This window comes from Phodopus roborovskii, unplaced genomic scaffold, assembly GCF_943737965.1.
Source record: "Phodopus roborovskii unplaced genomic scaffold, PHOROB, whole genome shotgun sequence".
Classification (NCBI taxonomy): Eukaryota; Metazoa; Chordata; class Mammalia; order Rodentia; family Cricetidae; genus Phodopus; species Phodopus roborovskii.
The window spans coordinates 961,165-979,423 of NW_026125675.1; the positions used below are offsets into that span (position 1 = coordinate 961,165).

The following is an 18,259-nucleotide window of genomic DNA, read 5'->3' on the forward strand; positions in this document are numbered from 1 at the left end:
TAGGAGAAAATGAGGGGGAGGAAAGGAAAACATGTGCGACCAGGAATATTAAGCCCGGTTAGGAATAGAAGACAGGAGAGAGAGAGAGAGAGAGAGAGAGAGAGAGAGAACATAAAAGAGGGAGCCAATATTGGTTTAAAGAGAAAATTGAACACAAAGAAAGGTCTAGAGAACTACAAGACTGCTGCCAACTAACAATTTGAGCTTCCGTGAAAAGGCTACCATAAATGTCCTTCCCAGATAGTGAGATCAACAAACTTATCCTTGGAGCCATCAACTAATGCCTGATGGAAACAGGAGCAAACACCCATACATAAACACTGAGTCGAAGTAGAACCCAGATGCAGATGGTTAAGACAAGACCATGCAGCAGAAACACATACAGACAGCTTACCTGAACAAGGAGGAGCTAATGGGCCATGGGACTGATAGCTGGGAAGCCAGCATGGGACTGCCTCAGGCCCCCCTGAATATGGGTCTCAGCCAGAAGGACTGAGCAGTCTAAGGGACCTCAGACAGTGGAACCAGGATGCATCACTGGTGCGAACACATCCCCCATGGAGGGATAACTGCCTTAATCTAGAGACAGGAGAGAAGCCCTAGTCCCTACTTCACATGACCTGTCAGATCTACATGACCCCAACTGGATGGCATTCCCCTACATATGGAATTGGGGTGGGGGATGGGAGGGGAGGTTGGTTAGTATGCATGTGAGAGGGCTGAGAGTGTAAAAGGGTGGGAAGGAAAGAGGGAGGGAAGGAGGGAGGGAGGGAGGGAGGGAGAGGGAACTGGGATCGACATGTAAAATAATAAATTAAATTTTAAAAAAAATGCTTTGACTCCAAAATTTAAGTTCAAGGACAAGTTACTGGGGAAAAGGATTTCTATTTTTGTTTCCACAAAAAATGAAAAGATGTGGATTCCTTCCAGACTAATGTGGTTTGATCAAGCCAGTCCGCCTGAAACAGAGTACCAGGTGATCTTACATTCAAAACAGCTGGACCAAGCAGCCTTACAGACTACAGCCAGGATTTCTGCATCGTCTTAGAATCCACCATGACAGCGCCCCTTACCAGCAGGAAGTAGTTTGGAAAGAACGACGCCCAAATTCCCAAATATTGTCTATAAATGTTTGTTTTCATTTAAATGGACTTGGTTATATAAAATAAATAAATACATAAAATGAAAAAAAGAATGCAGAAATGTTGGTTTCAGCATGAACAAATCAAGTTTAATTCCTCCAAGCACCCATAATAAACGTATCATGAAAGCAGGAAAAAAAAAAGGAGACAAGGAAGAGAGAGGAAATACTAGGGAGGAGTTCCAAGATGGAACCAGTAAGATAAGACCATATGGAAGTACTTAGATTAATAAAAATGGGTTACTATTCAAGACAGATCTAGCCAATAAGAAACTAGTAACTGGCCAACAGAATTCTATCTAATACAATGTCTCTGCATGATATTTGGGGCTGGTGCAGCATTGGGTCCAGACCAAGTGGCAGAAAAAACTACTCATAACATTACTCAGAAAATGAGCAGACTACCAGACTTCTCAGGCCCCAGAAAATAACCCGTATCAAACTTTCCTTTCTAGGTCACTATATATCAGGTATTCTAGTTCTATGTTAGCAGCAAAAAAAAAAAAAAAAAAAAAAAAAAAAAAAACTGCACTGTGGCAATTTGTCCCTTTTGACCCTTTGTGGTCCATTGTCCACACTGTAGTCAGAGATTCTGCTTCAGCCTTCCTCAAGTTTGCACAGTGTATTTGCATTAACTCCACAGTAATTGCTATGACTTGAACCATGTACATGATCTCAACACTAGCTCCCACTTAAAGCACCTCTTTAATCCTTACAATTAATAAATGGGACCTCCTGAAACTGAAAAGCTTCTGTAAGGCAAAGGACACAGTCAACAAGACAAAATGGCAGCCCATAGAATGGAAAAATATATTCACTAACCCCACATCTGACAGAGGGATTATTTCTAAAATACACAAAGAACTCAAGAAGCTAGCCTCCAAAACACCAAATAATCCAATTAAAAAGTGGAGTATATATAGGATTGAAGAGAAAACTGAACCTAAAGAAATGTCCAGAGACCTACAAGACTGACCCCAACTAACAATTTGAACAACAGTGGAAAGGCTACCATAAATGCCCTTCCCTGATAATGAGATCAACAACTAACTTATCCACCATCATGGACCCTTCATCTACTACCTGTTGGAAACAGAAGCAAACACCCACAACTAAACACTGAGTCAAACTAGAATCCACATGCAGAGAGGAAGGACAAGACCAGGTTGCAGAAGCACATACAGACAGCTGACCTGAACAAGGAGGAGCTAATGGGCCTCCAGACTGATAGCTGGGAAGCCAGCATGGGACTAACTCAGACCCCCTGAATGTGGGTCACATAGCCAGAAGGCCTGAGCAGTCTAAGGAACCTCAGACAGTGGAACCAGGATGTATTCCTGGTGCACAAAAGGACCTTGAAGATCCCTTAACCTAGACACAGTAGAGAAGTCCTAGTCTCTACTTCAAATGACTTGGCAGATTTACATGACCCCACCTGGATGGCTATGCCCTACATGTGGAATTGAGGTGGGGAAGGGGAGGGGAGAGTGGTCAGGGTGCATGTGAGGGGGCAGAGAGGATAAGAGGGAGGGAGGGAAGAAGGGAGGGAGGAAGAAGGGACTGGGATATACATGTAAAATAAAAAAAATAATAAAGTAAAATAAAAAAAGAACAATGTGTTATCTAAAATGAGATGGAAGGTAATGGCCTTCCATCTCTTCTAACATCCACATGCTCAAAACACACACAAATAGACACATATATGTACACATACATACAAATTTCATAAATTTATTTATAAACTGAAAATTCAAAAAACTAATGTACATTTGATCACACATGTAATAAATTCATTTAAGAAAACAGGGTTCTGGATAGTGGTTAGTTCTAGTGATGAATCAAGTATCTGAGAGCAGAGATGGGTTTATTCAGGAGTATTCACAAATTTCTAGATCTTGACTTGTATGGTGGTTTCACAAATGTTAACTTTTTAACTTCTATTAAACAATGTGCTCTTTTTATAACTGTAATTATGTGTTGCACTTCATATTTTAAAAGTTAAAATACAGAAAATTTTGCCCTATGATCACTGAGTACCAATGTGTCTCTTTAAAAGACATTCTTAACTTTGAAAAAGAAATAAAAGCAATGGAACACCACTACATTTATTAAGTGAAGTAAATTTTTTTTGGTGCAAGTAAGACATATTTTCAGTGAAAGAAATTAAGAGACTTCACTAAAGTAATAATACCAGTAGAAACAGGATATAATTAAACCCCCAATTTCTGAAAGAGATGAGCATGGTACAGGGACACAGAAGTGACCACTTGCCCATGATGTTCCCCAGAGGCTCATATATTGGACCCATGTTCCTCAGATAGAGTCACTGTTTGGGGAAAGTATAAGACTTGCTAGATGCAAGTTGGTCACTGGGGTGAGCCTGGGAGAGTTATATGTGGGCCTTGATCCTGGTGTGTTCAATCTGCTTCTTGCTCTACCAAAACGAGAACAATCTACTCTATAAATTCCCTCAACTACAGGCTAAGCTGCTATACCTGCCATCTTTTCCCCACCATGATAAACTAACTGTACCTTCTGAAACTAAAAGCCAACAAACCTCTGCTCCCTTAAGTTGCTTTTGTTGGGTATTTTGTCATAGTGACTAGTAAAGGATCTAGTTAATTCATAATACAATGATCAAGAAACCATAATAGGCTAAGAATGTGTTGGTCCAGAAACAAAAGATATAGTGGGAAACATAATGACATATGATTAGATGTCCATGTGTAAGAAAAACAGTATGAGTGTTTGATTACAATACATTCAAACATACCATTAAACACATGATACAAATTATGGTATAGGTAAGAAATGGTAAGCAACTATGTTGCTTTTTCTGCTCATAGAAGCATTATCGGTTATGAGAAAACCAATAAAGCAATGACTAGCTATGTAAAAGGAGTAGATGACACTCATTTACTCTATATAGAAGAAACTAGGATATAATATTAATGAACCACACAGAACAAGATATAATACAAACATTTACTATATGCCAAGCACTAAGCTAAGCATATTATATTCAAGTTGTCAAGTCTGCACAATAGCCCTGTGAGATCTATTATCATTATTTTAAAGTTCTAAACAGAGAGTCTGGGAAGAAAAATATCTTACTCAAAAGCATCGAACTATTTAATGACAAAACTACGATTCAAATCCAAAGAGTCTGGCTTCAGAGTCTACACTATGTATCTACTCTGATGATGTCATGCTTCCTTGGACTAATGTGGTAAGATTAAAAACGTAGAGCACAGAAAATAATGGCTTTGGTCCAGACGTAGATGGCAATGTATCAAAAGTAGACACCATAGTGAATGATCAAACATTCATGTTGCAAGAGCAGCTACCACAGGAATCTGAGCATTTGACCATGATGTACACACTGAAGGTTCCACAACATGAGTTTACATCCAGTATATAGTAGTAGACACTGAGGAGGCAAAGTGATAGTCAAGGTACATAAATTTCCAGCTTTATTACAATCCAGATAATGATGGTTGAATTTTCATACAATCATGAGGAATTAACACAAGTTCATAGCAAAATTTCAAACACAATAAAACAGCAGAATGTGCTATGCATGGCCATACAAGTGTTGAAATGAGTCCACACACACATAGATCAAAGAGACAAGGTGTAACAGAAAATAGCTATGCATATCTAATTCACAAGTGAATATGTTATGAAGCTGAAAAAAATCTCAATATATGAACATTTAATTCAGAGTCATGTGTCCAAGATAAATGGAAAAATTCAGTGAACATCCAGAAGGGATGAAAACCATGAGCAGTGTTTGTCCATTTGATCAGAATCTGCACAAAACAATCTACACTATGGTATAGCAGTTATGCCACAAGAACCAAGATGCATACATACTAGATATGGTATGGAAGAAGAAAGCCATGATTATAAGTAAGCCAGGACACAGGATCAAAAAGCGTTACTGCATGAGTAGATGTCACATATGACATGGGAGATATAGCAGCATATGTCAGATGACCATGTGACCATGATGCACAAACAGGCATCATTTGCACTATAGCATTTGATGATGCTGTTTGTTATAAAGTCTCATGATGGGAATCAAAATTATTCTGTAAGAAGCAGACATGCTATCATTTTGAAATTAATAAATCATGGTTCTCTTAAATATAGGAGAATATGAAACTGATCAAACAGGTGAGAAATCATTTTACATGCTTAAGCAGTCATGGATGAATCTGAGCAGACTCTGATGCACAGGAAGCCTAGTAACCGGAGATAATATCTATAACTTTGGAACAGACAGAAATGGTACAGGGATTTGCAGGCATGCCCCAGGAGAAGAGATCAATGTACTAGGAAAAACAATCAGAAAACACAAACTAATATATAGGTAATACATAAAACACTGTTTTCCTGTAGAGTAGTAGGCAGTTAAGATTCCTGCTCAGGAACCATGGAGTATGAGCAGAGAGAGGCATGCTGCATGCTCAGACAACCATGGTGCATGAGCAAAACCCTATACAATTACAATAATACAATAGTAGGTGGATGTGACACGGGAGCAAATAACCTAATGAAGAATATTTCAAGATAAACAAGATATAGGAATAAATATAAAATCATTTATAAGGAGACTATTCTTGGCCTGAAAGGCATAGCAATTAAGCTAAAGGGAGTAACTTGATTCATTCATACACCTGTCTAATGTTTGAGCATTTCACTGTGGTGTATTCCCAGACATTGCAAGCAAATAAGTTTGTGACTACAATCTAAAAGCAAATGTGCATGCATAATAGGAGAGAAATCCATGATAGAAGAACAGAAAATAATAGTGTTAGAACTAATAGAATACATATCAGTGACTCAAAGTGAGTCAGTCCTCATTGCAAAAGCTCATACCATAGTCTTTTAAATTCTATTGTATGACCATAATGCACTTGCATTTAGCTTCCGAGCTGAGGATGGAAGTAATGACACTAAATCAAGGGATATGGTACCATCACCATTATTACTACTGCCACATATACCTCACAACATTACGTTCAGTGTTTAAACTAGTTTATATGCAATCACATATTAATCTGCACAAGATTATGAGATATTACATTTCACATTTTGCAGAAACCAAAGAACAGAAATGCAAATTGAGATGCCCAAGATCTCATAGTTAGTAAGTCAATAATTTGAGATTCAAATCCACATATTTTGGCTCCACAACTTATCCCTTTACTTACAATGATAATGCTGTGATTCTCCTGACAGACATGGTACAGGGTTTAAAAACAGAGTAGATTAATGAATGGTTTTGTTCCAGAAGTAGATGGCAATGTTGTAAAAGTAGATACTATAGCACATGCTCAAACATCCATGGTACATAAGCAGCTACCACAGGAGTCTGAGCATTTGACCACAATGCACACACAGAACATCTTGCAATATGTGGCAATGCTATGTTACAAGAGTAGAAACAACAACAAAAGAAAGAAACTTGTGTTATTGTCAGAATATACAGTGTACAGATTAACATAAAAGCACAAAATATTCAGTTTCCAAAAAAAATTACTAGACTGTCATTATGTATTTTCACAAATCTTGGAGTTTAAGTGAAAATCCATCTGACAACTTTAAGCACAGTAATTGGCAAAAATGTTTAGAGATGTTACTATTATGGATAATGGGTCAATTCACATATGAAAGATAGAATGTATGTAATATCATAAGAAAAAAATAATGAAAACCATTCAGTTTTTTAAAAAGAAAGAATGCATGTCATCGGTCTAAGAGCATGTCTGAGTGATGCAGGATGCTTAGTTGACAAAAACATAAGAAAGCATCATTTGAATATGTATTTGTAGCACATAGCCACACCTACAGAACACAGACTACCAAATATAACATGATTGCACATGGACATAGTACAGAAATAAGCTGTGATATGATTATTATTTGGGTAGATATGGTATGCTAATAAGAAAAATGTTCAAGTAGTGGATGACTTTTGTTCAGAAGGATGAAAATGAAACAAAAGAAGAACATGATCCCTTACAAAAACTGATATGGCATATGTGGGCTTGTTCTTGCTTCTGGTATACACCAAAATTATCCCATTACATGAGGGAACAACTATTAGAACTGATCATAGAAATGGTACAGAAGCAGTCAGCAGAAATAGAGTGATTCTCATACAAGATCTAATGGCCACAACGCTAAAGAAATCATTCTGTATTCAGAAATCAATTGTGATTTTTTTTTCTCTTACATACTCAAAAAAGGTGAGTAGTATCCATCATATATGCCTAGGCAGAAAGATAAGCTCAACTGAACATCCACAAACAAAATCAAGAATAAAAATCTAATGGCATAAAAAGGAAACCTCATGCCATATGTTCAGATGCACAGTAACCTCTCAGCCTTGAGGACTTAGTAATAATTCATATTTTTAACTGTTTGATTCCAATAATCTACATGTTTGTTCACCACTGGCTGTAACTCAATTTCCAGATAATCTGATGCCCTTTTCTAGCATCCATGGGCATTTCACAAATGTAGTGCAAAGACATACATCCAAGCCAAATGCCCATGCACATATAAATTAAAAAATAATTTAATTAAATTTAAAAAATTGAATGCCACAATCCCAAAGCATAGTTCTTCAAATACAGATGCCATTGTGGATTGAATCATGTCCTTCCCAAAGAATTTTTGAAGCTCTAATATTTACTACCTGTGGTTGTGATCTTATATGGAAAGGACTCTTACAGTAATAAAGTTAACATTGTCATACTATGCTATTTGAATATGGTTTGCCCCAGAAACTCAAGTTGAAATCTGAATTTCACTGTGAAGTGTTAGAATGTGTGGCCTTTTAAGAGGCTAAAAGGGATTAGTTCCTTTCTTTAGAGAGTGGGTCAACCTCATGGGAATGGGGTAGGTGTTAGAAGACTGAGTTATACACTGAATCTGCTCTTGGAGCTTTGTCTCTTTTATGTGTTTACAATTCTCTACTGCTTTCCCATCATGATGCAATGCACCCTGAGGCTATTGTCAGCTATGAGTGTCTTCTCTTAGATTGTCTAGAACTATGAACTAAATAAGCTCATCTTATTTATAAATAACTTAGTCACATATATTCTGTTGTATCAACAGAAAATGTAGCAAGATGTTTTAATGGACCATAAATCCAATCATTAATATGTGCATAAAAAGAGTGAAAGTTGAACAAAAGAGAAAACAGTATGTCTCAACAGAGGTAGACTTTAGTGTGCTAATGCCACAAGCAAAGAAAATCTTGAAGCAAACAAAAGATTGTTTCAAAGAAGCTGCATAGAGAACATACACATGTCAATATTTTGATTTTGGAGTTCTAGCCTCTAGAAGTATGAGCAGATAAGGGCACAATTGTGGTGTTGTGTTACCACAGCCCTTGGAGACAACAGTGAATGGTATTGTCCCAAAGGACAAACTTCATCACCTATGAGATGATCAATGTCTTGATACCCATAGTACACTATACTCATAATCATCTTTCATAATGAGAAGTTATCATTAAACTGAAGTTGTGGACAAGCTAACAATACATTCAAGAGATGCAATAATACAAGGCATTTAAGGCTGCTGCCAGCATAACACAGCATGCTGATTTGCTATCACTCTAAATTAATGATGGGGCAGGAAAAAAGACAAGAGGCTGATTGATGACTGAAACATTATATAGAAACAAGAAATTCCTTTGTTTTGTAGCATCAGGATTAATATGGATAATGATAATACAGTGTACATTTCAAAATGCTTGAATAAATTAATTTTAATTTTTTCGTCATGATGAAACAAATGTTTAAAGAGATAGATTTTTAACTTGATATATATCACAATACTAAGGAGAAGGGTTAAAGAGAAGGTGGAATAGATATGAATATGGTATGAATAATAATATATGATATGGTTGAAAGAAATTACCTATATGAAAATTTACAATGAGTAATTTAAAGTAATTCCAAGCTCAGCCTTAACTCATGGTAGGGGCTTAGCCCTGCCCCAAACTATTGCACCAGACTTTGTTGGATCTTCATGGAAGCCCTTAACTCTGAGGAGGAGTGTACTGGGGTTGGGCTGGGGGAACGTAAGGAGGCTTGGAGGAGAGGTGGGAGGAAGAACTGTGGCTTTAATGTAAAAGGAAATTTGAAAGAAGGAATATAATGGAAAAATTAAATTTTAAAAGTAACTATAAATAAATGAAAAATTTATACTGCAAGGTAGTCCATGAAAATGTAAAAAGTTATGCTTACATATCTCTTGAAATACTTTTTTTTTCTTTTGGCTTTTCGATACAGGGTTTCTCTGTATTGTTTTGGAGCCTGTCCTGGAACTACCTCTTTAGACCAGGCTGGGCTCAAACTCACAGAGATCTGCCTGCCTCTGCCTCTTGAGTGCTGGGACTAAAAGTATGTGCCACCAACTCCCAGCAAAATACTTTTAAATTGAAAAATAAATGAAATATTATCAAGGAAGGGCATTTAAGGTGCCCTCTCCATTATTTCTTAGATTTTTAGTTGGGGTCATCCTTGTAGATGTCTAGTGCCACATGTCTCTTTAAATCTATAATGGCTCCCTCTATTATGATATCTCTTTTCTTGCTCTCCTCTATTCTTTCCTTGACCCAATCTTCCTGCTCCCTCATGCCCTGCTCTCCCCTCCTCTTCTCCCCTTCTCTTTCTCCTAACTCCCTCTATCATCCCCACATGCTCTCAATTTGCTTAGGAGATCTTGTCCCTTTCCCCTTCTGTGAGGGACCATGTATGTCTCTCTTAGGGTCCTCCTTTTCTGGAAGTGTGGATTGTAGGATGGTGATCCTTTGCTAGTAGAGACTGTCAAAATGATCACAATATATCAGAAACAGTTGAGATTATGTGATTAGACATGACATCTGCTTACTTAGCCATTTGTGATGCAAAAACCCCTAGTTTTACTGACAATAATGAACATGTTTTAAATAGCAGAAACAAGCACAATTTAAAGACCATAGAGGTATGTTCTTTTTTTTCAGAATCAGAAAAATGTAATGAAACATGAGTACTAAGTATACCATTATATATAGAAAACCACAGTAATAAAAAAAGATACTGGGACAGACAGTCTTTATGGGTAAGTAGACAATCATACAATTAGAAATAAAATGATAAAACAAAAACAAAACAAAGCAAAAAGTCCATGAATAGGTGAACTAAGTGTCTTAAGAGGGAATGTGCTGGGTGTTGAGTACCATTAATTTATGTTTTATTTTTGGTTGTGAGCCTAGCCTTTAAAGGCTGAGCCATCTCTCCAGCCAAATTTATGCTTTATTAGAATTATTTTAATTATATGCCTACAAACATAAATATCAAAATTGAATACAAATGGTTCTTAGCATAGTATCCAGATTTTATTTCCCATGATCTTTAACCCCTAGTATTACACCTGTGAATATGTTAATATGACATGGCAAAAGGAACTTTGCAGATGGAATTAAATAGTAATCTTCTAAATTAAACATACTTGGATTACCCTGAATTCTTCAAGTAGGTCCAGTATACCTACATGGATAATTAAAAGGACAAGAACAATGCAGAATAAGAGCTGGAAGAGAGCCCACTTCTGTGCCATTGGTATCGAGGAGCTGGACACTCTGTAGCTAGACCTTGAGACCTCACTGTCCTCTGCAATCCGGCCACTGCATGTACTGGAAGCTGAAACCCAGATCCTTACTGACTGGCAGGATAAGAAAGGTGACTGATGATTCCTAAAGCTGGGTGGAGACCATGACTTCACTGCTCCCCACAAACATGGGAAACCCAAGAAGCAGAAGACAGAAGGAAAGGTACGGCATGGACCAGGCCCTAGCCCAGGAATACCCAAATCCAAAAAGGTTCAGCCCAAGATCCAGGAATATGAATTCACAGATGACCCAATCGATGTGCCTCGAAACCCCAAAAATGATGCTCCCAACAGATTCTGAGCCTCTGTGAAGCCCTACTGTGCCGATATCACCAGTGAGGAGGTACGAACACTAGAGGAGCTCCTGAAGGCTCCTGAAGATGAAACCGAACATTATAAGATTACCCCACTGGGAAAATGCTACTCCCAGGGCTGGGCCCAGGAGGCTCTGCTAGAGGAGCAGAAGGATGGAGCTCGGACAGCAGCTGTGGCTGACAAAAAGAAAGGCCTCATGGGACCACTGACTGAACTGGACACAAAAGATATGGATGCCCTGCTGAAGAAGTCTGAGGCCCAGCACGAGCAGCCAGAAGACGGGTGTCCCTTTGGTGCCCTAACACAGTGCCTGCTGCAAACCCTGGTGGAGGAGAATACTATTTCCCCTATGGAGGACTCTCCTATTCCTGACATGTCTGGGAAAGAATCAGGGCTGATGGAGCAAGCACCTCTCCCCAAAATCAGAACAAGCCCTTCAGCGTGCTCCACACCAAGTCCCTGGAGAGCCGCATCAAGGAGGCACTGATTGCCCAGGGCATCCTGGAGTCCGAGGATCGGCCTGCTGAGGACTCAGAGGATGAGGTCCTCACTGAGCTGCACAAACAGCAGGCTGGGCTTATGGCACTCAGTGCACACAATGCACCAAAAAGCATGACCTGCTGAGGTTGGCAAAGGAGGAGGTGAGCCGGCAGGGGCTGAGGCAGCGAGTCCGCATGGCAGAAATGAGGTCATGGATGCCTTTTGCAAGATCATGGCTGCCCGGCTGAAGAAGCGCATCCCTACAAAGAAGAAAAAGGACCAGGCCTGGAAGACCCTAAAAGAACGGGGGAGCATCCTGAAACTCCTGGACGGGTAGCTTCACCTGTTGCTGGCCACCTCCCTGGCCTGTCAGAAGCCAACTTCCTTTGAAGCCTTGGCTGGGGGCTGCCCATCAAATGACAACACTCTCAGGCCACCCAGCTGAGCTTTGTGCAGCCAGCAGGCAAGGACTTCCTGTGCTGACCTGGACCTAACATCTGCCTGGTGCCCCAGATGGACAGGTGTATTCCTGGCTGTCGTCTTTCCTTCCTACCATCTCCTCAACACCTTTCCCTCAAGGACTTCTTCCTTGTGGTTTTGTCAAGTACAAACTTAAGAATAAAGTAACTGCTGTGTTAAATAAAAGAAATGAAGGAAGGAAGGAAGAAAGGAATGAAGGAAGAAAGAAAGGAATGAAGGAAGGAAGAAAGGAATGAAGGAAGGAAGGAAGGAAGGAAGGAAGGAAGGAAGGAAGGAAGAAGAGCTAGGAGAGATTCAAAGAGTGGTAAGAACTAACTTCTGCTTTGAAGATAAAATGATTCATGAGCCAGAAAATGTAGGTGGCCTTGAAAAGATGGCAAAATGCTCTGGCCAACATCCAGCAAGAAAATTGGGACCTGAGTTCAGCAATCACATGAAACTGAAATCTGTCACCAATCAGAGTTAGTTTGAAGCAGATTTGACATTAAACTTCCAGAAACAACACACTGCTGACAGTATTTTGACTTTACATATTTTTAAATGTGTACTGTTTTAAAGTGCTCTATTTGTGATAGGTTTTCTTTTTTTCACCAGCAGAAGAAAACTGATACATTGCTTTCTTTATCTCTGCGAGGAGAGTAATTTTCTGTCTCTTTTGGATGCATGATGATCAAGAGTTGTGTACAATATATATATAACTGATTAGAATAGATGAATAGACTATACATGATAGTACTCACAAATAATATTACACTATGAATAATTTTTGTATATTCATGATACATTTTGACATCTGTTATCATATTTTACCCTTATCACAGTCTGGAGAATAGTAGAGCATGGTAAGAATTTGTCAACCTAAAAATATAAATATCTAAAACATGAAAATATTTATGCTTGTTTAGAAACCAATACTAGAATATAGAAAAAAAAACTGAATCCAAATAGATTGGGGAGACTTCAATTATGCTTTTCAAAGAGAAAGAAATACTTGTTGGCCAAGTTGCTATTTGATATCTTCCATATAGCAAAGAGCCAGCCTAGCCTCTAGAAATCAATCCTAAGCATGTGCAAGAAATATAATTTCCCAATGGGTCTGCTGGAAAAGCATTCTAGGAGAGCAGCGGAGAATGCAGGATAGAGAGATTTGGATAAGGCTGTGTACAAACCAGCACTAAGGGATTTAAAAATCTGATATAGCTGCCTGAAGAACAAAACCATGTAGTTCTTAAACCCAGGGTGCTTTGGTTTCAGCCAAAGCCATTAATCCTCTTTTCTGCTTCTTGCCTCTTCAGCTCACTCAAACACACCCCTCAACAGCTGTACAGTTTGATTTACTTCAAAGTTCAAGAATCTCAGATATAAACCCAGCATGACTCTTGAAACTAGAAAGCAACCACGGGTTACAAAAACAAAGGTTATCTAAGGTACTTTCATATATTCAAATAAAGAAAATCAAGACGAAAAGTTCACCCTAAAGAATATTGTCTGCATCTAGATAAATTCAGAATTTGCTATAGCAGAAGCTGATACAAACACACCCAAAAAAAATCAACATTAACAAACAAATTAACAACAACAACAAAAAAAAAACTGTCCTTCTTTCTCTGAAGTCTACTCAGTGCCTTAAGCCAGTATTGATCGCCATATCACCATCAATCCTGTCTGCATACCCAGGTAGGAAATCACCACATAGCAAAAAGATAAGCTTATTCCTTTATTGTGGTATCTTTTTTGCTACAAAGATAACGTTGTTTAGTAGTTATATATTGATTCTGAGTTTAATGCACTTTACTTCTTAAACCAGATGCCAGTTTTCTTGTTTGAAGAATGAATGAGTCAAACTAGACAATGATGGAAAACTTCCCATAGAGGCTCATGCGGTTTAATACTTGGTCTTCAGTTGGTAAACCTGTTTTGGGGTTGTACAGGAAACTTTGAGACTGTGACCCAGATGGCAGAAGTGTGTTGCTGAGATTGACTTTCAAGGATGCTATCTTCTTCGGATCTTGCTAGAGAATTACAGTTTCTAACCTGCTGAAACATGAGCAAGCCAGAATACAAGCTCCCATTCTCCCAGTCAGGATTGTGACCTCTGAAACATGAACCAAAGTAAACATCTTCCCTTCAGCTACTTTGTCAGAAATTGGTGATAGTAAAGACAAAATCAATTAATACAGTGACTAAACTTCCATGTCTAAAATTATATATAAGTCAAAGATACATCAATTGAGAATTAGACAAGAACATGATCACTCATTTCCTAGGTCTAAGCTATCCTTATGATCAGAAATCTCCAACGTGAACAATTATATGGTCATAATAAAAGAAAACTAAAAATATAGTCAAACATAATACAAAAATTGTAAATGAGATAACCCATTACATAGTTATGGACTATATTGCAAGTAACTGATACTATGCCAAGAATATAACTGGAGAACTCTCTTCCAGGGACAAAAAACAAAAACAGCTAACATTTGTTTCCAGTCAGAATTAAATAACTCAAAAAACACTATAAGTAATAAGCTATTAGCCAATTACAGAATAAATAAGTCATTCGTTGGAATACCAAAAAAGTAGGAAATTGGAGACAGGAGACTGTAGGCTAGCAAGAAAACTCCACAGTTAAATACGCTCCCTGTCAAGCCTAACCACCTGAGTTAGGATCCCATGACCCACAACGTTGTCCTCTGACCTCCACAAATATGTAATGGTATGCACGCACACATACTCACAAATTAAATCTGTAAAGTGTAAATAGTTGGCATACCCAACCTGATAAAGAATATTTGAAGAAAAAATCTTAAATAAAATCCTCTTTAACTGTTAAAGTCATGGTGTTTATTCTCACGACTCTTACCATGACACTGGGATCTTCAGCAGTACAACAACGTATGGCAGTGGAAATAAGGGGTAAAGGATGAAAGTAAAGCAAAGTCACTAACAAATGAAGAGTGACACTTAGGAGTCCAAAGACATGAAATCACATATACACAAAACACTACACACTGGTATTCATACTAGCACTATTAGATTTCACTTTTATACACTTCTCTGTATATTTAAGAATACAATGAGTTTTAAGAACAAATTTTTGTAATACTTAGTTGTTACCAGAAATGTACATATATTAAAGTGACTATTTAATCAAATACTGTCTAGTTATACTTTTAAAATGTTTGTTCACCAAAAAAAATGGTAAATCTGATTGAAAATATTTGAATATATCTCCCACTGTAGATAATAAACAGTAGGTTTTTGGAGATTTACAGCATTTTGACAAAAATACAAACACATGTTTAGATTTTGTGTGAGAGATGTGTAATATATGCACAAATATGAATGCTTGTCCATGAGTATATGTGGATATTTAATCACTTGTACACCTTTTTGGGAAGATAGAGAGCAGTGTTAGGTATCTTCCTTTAGCTACACTCTTAAGGGTCTCCAAAATGGGACAATACAAAAAATATTTCATTGAGGGACTAATAAACAAATTCTGCTATTCTTTTTCTTCAAAATAATACTCAGCCATGAAAATCAACCCAACTACTGATACATGTAGCCATTGGCAGGGAACTCAAGGAGGTCATACATAAGACATCAATATCTAATCACAGAGAATATTTGATAAACATGCATAAAAATACTCTTAGGAGCATATGTCATTAGCAAATGTAGATTCAAAAAACCATGACTTAGGTTTTGTATTTGTAAGAATGGTCGGAATACAAGACCTCGAAAATACCAAATGCTTGTTAAGAGTATGAAAGAACAGCAGTACTCATTCACTACTGCTGAGAATGAATAATCAGAGAAAAACTTTCAAAAACTAGCAGTTATTTTAAAAAACCAAACATACTCTTAAATACAATTAAGAAATTTCTCTTTTTGATATTTACTCAAGTGAATTGAAAACCTATGTGCATGTGAAAGTCTATACATAAGTGTTGTTATCAGTTTTATTCATAATGACTGAAAGTTGGAGGCAATCAACATGTGCTTTTGCAAATCAATATACTGTGGTACATTCATATATTAAATATCATTTTTTATCAAACCCTGAAAGAACCTTAAATGTATATTATTAAGTCAAAAAAGCCATCGAATTATATGACATTCTAGGAAAGGCTATGTAAAGTTTAAAGTGTCAGTTACTGCAAATAATTTGAGGAGAGAAGAGTAATGAATATAGGACACAGAATTTTAATAAGTGAAAATACTCTTGAGGCTCTGACCTTTCCAACCATAGAGAGAGAACAGACCTCAGATAGTTAGCAAGTAATATGAATTTAGTATATGGAAGCAGTGGGAAGGAATAGGGACAGAACAGTTAGGGGAGAACAAATAGGAAAAAGTTTAAAAAATGCAAGGTGTTCAAGTTTTAAAATGCAAGGTGTCCTGAAGGTTCCCTGTACTGTGAGAATTGCAATTGAGCTTCCAGGAAAACCAGTCTTGACTACAGGACATTCATTCTCTAATTTTCTTTTCCTTAGGTGATGTTCACTGGTCTAGAACCTCTGATGACTCTCAAGCTACTTTAGCCAGCATGGCCCAGGTGTTTGCTGTGACAAAGTTTGACAAAGAAAACAATGTTACTTCTTTTGAGAGGAAGAAAACTGAATTGTACCACGAGTTAGCACTACAGACCAGAGACATGAAGTTTCAGTATGTGATGAGCATCACAACCAGGAACAACAGGATTATCATAAGGATGGAGTATTTGAAGGCTGTGAGAACGCCAGAATGTCTTCTGATACTAGATTATCGGAATTTAAACCTGGAGCAGAGGCTGTTCCGGCAACTGCCATCCGAGCTGACTGGAGGGCAACTTGTCACATACCCATTATTGTTTGAGTTCAGAGATTTTGAAGCACTCCTGCAGTATTGGATCAACACCCTTCAGGGGAAGCAGCATCCTGCAGCCGCTGATCCTTGATGCATTAGTGGATCCCAAGCACTCCAGAATGGCAAAAGTCTCTCTGAGTTAGAATTTCAATTTTCAAAGAGTCAATTCTGCAGGTTTTGGATGAGGAGATGCTGGAAGAACTCTGTCTAGCCAAGTGGAGTGACCCACAGGTCTTTGAAAACAGCAGTGCTGGGATTGGCCATGCAGAGGAGATGGAGCTTCTGCTAGAAAACTACTACTGGTTAGCTGAGAACCTTTCCAATGAGGTTGGGGGTCCTGATTAATGACTTGCAGAGCATCACCTTTACCATTCTAGACAACCACCAAAATGTGATGATGAGGTTAAATCTACAGCTAACCATGGAAACCACCTCTCTTTCACTCTTTGAACTAACGGGGATTGCTTTGGCATGAATTTGGGATCTTACCTTGAAGAGGTGGTACCACCATGTATTTTTGCTGAGTATAAGGATTATATTTATGGGAAACGGCTTTCGTTCTTTGGAAGACAGCTGGAAGCCCCTTTGCCCCTATCAGCCTCCTAACCTAAAAAAACCCTTCTGGCAGATAGAAGGATGGAAGTGAAAATCAGCCTCAGGCCGGAAGGACATGGAGCAAGCTGAACTGTCCTGGCAAGCCGCTAACAGCAACTTTTTATGCTTCTGAAGCTATTATCACTCTCTGGGGGAAAAAAACAACTGCTGTTTAAATTATGTCTGACTTAAAATACGTGGAATTCACAATACTAAAGCATGACTGCATCTTCAGAATTCTGTGAGACAAAGTGCTTCTTTATAAAAGGCCAAAATCCTATGTCCTACCAACCTTGAAAAGTGTTTTTATGGGCTTTTAAATTATCGATCTATAAACTTATCTAGACTCAGTGAGGTTATACATATGAAGAAAAACGCAGCTCCATGTTAAAGGAGCCCAGGAAATTGACAGAGCCTATAGTATCTGAGCTCAAGGGCTGCAGTTTTTCAGACAGGGAGTCACGTTCCTATCAGTTGCTGACTTGGGGAAGAAAGCTGGTAGCCTTGCAATGAACTCTGCAATGTCAGCCCTTGATAGAACCTTATTTTCAGGTGTGTGCTCTCTTTATATATAGGATAAGTAGAAGGGAAGGATAATTTAATGTTAATCAAGATGGTACTATTTTTCTTTGATTATTTATAAATAGAACCTTTGGAAGTAATATTGAAAAAAGAGAAAATATTCTCTAATTGGGGAAATATGACATTATTCAATGAAAGCAA

At 38.0% G+C, this 18,259-nt stretch overlaps 1 protein-coding gene and 2 pseudogenes across 2 annotated transcripts in view; 2 read left to right on the top strand and 1 right to left on the bottom strand.

Annotated features, from left to right (window-relative positions):
* Positions 1-18,259, bottom strand: part of Gabra3 (gamma-aminobutyric acid type A receptor subunit alpha3) — a 179,433-nt gene that overhangs the window by 128,057 nt on the left and 33,117 nt on the right. The gene's annotated exons all lie outside the window — the stretch shown is intronic.
* Positions 10,725-12,082, top strand: LOC127217375 (transcriptional adapter 3-like; annotated as a pseudogene).
* Positions 14,929-17,647, top strand: LOC127217376 (magnesium transporter MRS2 homolog, mitochondrial-like; annotated as a pseudogene).